The sequence below is a fragment of the Mus musculus genome, chromosome 7, assembly GCF_000001635.26.
Source record: "Mus musculus strain C57BL/6J chromosome 7, GRCm38.p6 C57BL/6J".
Lineage (NCBI taxonomy): Eukaryota > Metazoa > Chordata > Mammalia > Rodentia > Muridae > Mus > Mus musculus.
In genome coordinates this window covers 77908927-77912319 of record NC_000073.6, presented here as the reverse complement: position 1 = coordinate 77912319, position 3393 = coordinate 77908927, and the positions used below count along the sequence as shown (strand labels likewise).

General features: G+C 38.5%; 1 pseudogene; it reads left to right on the top strand.

Moving 5' to 3' along the window:
• The first annotated feature begins 1999 nt into the window (after nt 1-1999).
• Gm23239 lies at nt 2000-2151 on the top strand (annotated as a pseudogene).
• The last annotated feature ends 1242 nt before the right edge of the window (nt 2152-3393 follow it).

The window sequence follows — 3393 nt, the reverse complement described above, 5'->3', positions numbered from 1 at the left end:
GTATAGTAATCTGTGATCTCTTAGAAATTGTAAGGCATATGCCCAGGGTCTTCTAGCTTTTAAATTCTCTGCTGAGAAGTCTGGTGTACTTCTAATAGGTCTGTCTTTAAATATTACTTGGTCTCTATCCCTTGTGGCTCTTGATATTCTTTCTTTGTTCTTCATATTTAGTGTTTTGATTATTATGTGGTGGGGGGATTTTCGTTTTTGGTCCACTCTGTTATTCTGTAAGCTTCTTGTACATCTGTAGGCATCTATCTCTTAAGGATAGGAACATTTTCTTCTATGATTTTATTGAAGGTATTTTCTGGGCCCTTGATTTGGAGATTTTCTTTTAATTCCTATTATTCTTACATTTGGTCTTTTCATAGTGTCCCAAATTTCCTGATTGATTTGTGTTAGAAAATTTTTATTAAAATTTTATTAGCATTTTCTTTGACTGATGTATCAATTTCTTCTATTGAATCTCCTCTATGTGAGATTCTTTCTTCTATCTCTTGAATTCTGCTGGTGGTTCTTGTTTCTGTAGTTCTTGTTCTCTTTCCTAGCTTTTGCATCTCCAGGATTGCTTCAGCTTATGTTTTCTTTATTATTTTTATTTCCCTTTTCAGGTCTTGAATAGTTTATCCATTTCCTTCAACTGTTTGATTGCATTTTCTTGTATTTTTAAAAGGGATTTATTCATTTCCTCTTTAAAGACATCTTTCATCTCATAAGATTAGATTTAAGGTCATTTCCTTGCCATTCAGGTATGTTAGGATTTCTAGGACTTGCTGAAGTAGTATACCTGGCTTCTGGTGGTGCTATAGTGCCCTGGATTTTGTTGATTGCATTCTTGTCCTGGCCTTTAACCATTTATTTGTCCCTGGTTGTCCTTGGTGGCAACAGGTCTCAAGGCATGCAGTCAGAGCTGGTAGTCTCTCATGTTTTCACTTTTCTGGGATTGCAGGTAGAGGTGTGGACCTGAAGATCAGGTGATAGAGTCTTAATGCAGGAGGCAAGTGAAACTTGTGATCCTTACAAAAAGAGTAACTGGGTAACAGAACCAGCAGATAGAAACAATGTTGACTCAGAGCTGAGGCTACTGGAAAGGAAGGGGAGGGGGAGAGGGCGTAGGAAGGGAGGGGGGGGAGAGAAAGAGAGAGAGAAGGAGAGAGAAAGAAAGAGAGAGAGAGAGAGGGAGAGAGAGAGAGAATCTGAAAAGGTTAAGAACAAAAAGAAAGTCCAAAATGGGTTAGCAGGTGAGACCACAGCTCAGAAAGCTCACTGTGTAGGTCTGCACTTTATATACCCAGGGATAAATGGATACAGAAACCCCTCCCCATCCTCCACACACACAGCAAAAATACAATAACTCAAAAGTCAGAAACAAAATGCATTTCTCATCATAAGTTTTGTGCAATGAACTTAATGCTTCAAGTCAGTTCTGGATGAAGAACAAAGAAGCCGGGAATCTTCAGGCATCTGTATATACACCTTATGTCATGTATTTAACTTAGAATTGTATTCTACTCTATGTAATTATGAAACACATCCAAAATCAAGATAGGAATAAAATTCTTAAAATTCAAAAGAGAGTGAAACAAATGAGCCTTAAATTATACTGCATGCATAGCAATTTTGACACAACTATAGATGCTAAAATTACTTCAACTGGATTTGAAATGCTACATGCAAAGCACACTGTGGAAATGCCTAAGCCATCAAAACAAAAGAATCACCAAACTCAGTGTTTCCAGAAACACATTGCTAGTGATCATTGTGCAGCACTGCCTTAACACACACACACACACACACACACACACACACACACACACACACACACACACTTTTACATAGATTGAAAGATAAAGAGTGTAATCCACCTGACTATACAGAAACCAAGGGCACTATCAGTGATTGCCAAGACAGGAAGACAGATGGGGAGTGGAGACAGATAAGAGATTCTACTCTATCAAAATACTGAACATTTATTTTGGTCATTAATAATAGACTTGTGATACTTACCTGGCATGGGAGATAACATTATTGTAAAAGTGGATGTCTTAGGACAAGGTTTATCCATTTCACTTCCAATGTGCTGACCCCCACAATTTCCCCCAAATTTGAGAGACTCAATTGCATAATTTGTGTAATGGAGGACTGCTTTCACATTAAGTCCGATAAAACACAGACTTCTACCTCTAGGAATATGTAGTAGTTGGTGTTTTCTACTTTATCTCTTTCTCTTGCTATAAGGACATTATATTTATAACAAACAAAAATGAGATGCAAAAAAAATGAAGAGGTAAGTAATGTTGAGCCACAGAACACAAAGAAAACACTTGTTGACCTCCTTGGAATTTCCTCTTGCCCCACACATAGTAGAGTTGGAACAGGATAATGGTAGCTTCAAAAGGCTAGTCCAAATGTCTCTTCAAAATCCTGTTCTCTGCACATATCCTAATGAATAGGAAATGAGCATCAAAGGAATATAAAACTTTTGCAACAATAGACATGACATCCCAGACAAAAGCCACAGAACAGGTATCTCATCTCTCTCACACACACCCATTTCAGCAATGCTCTAGTGGGAGATCTAGACTGGCTCTTTCCTAATCACTTTGCTGATTGGAAGGATAACAGAGAAAACTTAGAGAGGAAAGGAACCCATCCGGAAAGTCAATCCAACCCCCTGGGTAAGGTGAATGGGAAAGCACAGACAGACTGAGTTCTGGTCTACCTGGGATGATGCTGTAAGTCCTATTTTACTCAGTGGGGTTCGGTCAGAGGGGGCACAGTGGAGACTTAGGAAGTAGGCACCACCTAGCTGTTATTTTTCCTCTCTTACTTCTACCTCTTTATCAAATAGAAGCTCCTGGAGAACCCATCATTTTCATGCTAGTAAGAGCAAAGCCATGGTAGTATGCCAGAACCCTACATTTTTCTGGAAGTAGTCCCTAAGGGCAGAATGGGGGAGCCTAGATGTGTATGGGAGTAATGAAGAACAGAGAGCAAATAGATTATAAACATAATAAAGAGTGTTTTTCAGAGACCTGTGGCAATAGCCAACTATGTGCACAATTCCATGGTTTCAGAATAACTTTTCAATAAATGGTGCTGAAGAAATTTAAACAGCCAGAGACACAAAAGAAAATAGAAACCCAAAAGATGATAGTGAGGGTATAGAGAAACTGGTTTCCTCACATATGGCTGTTGGGAATGAAAAATGACACAAACCGCCCTGAAACCTTCCTGGAAATTTCTTTAAAATTGAACGTGTAACAACTGCATGAATCAGCAATTGTGTTCCTAAACATATATCCTAGGTAATTGAAAACTTTCTTCACACGGCACTCTCTACACAAATCTTCACAGAAACTTTCCAAAGCATATTCACCAACTCAAAGCAAC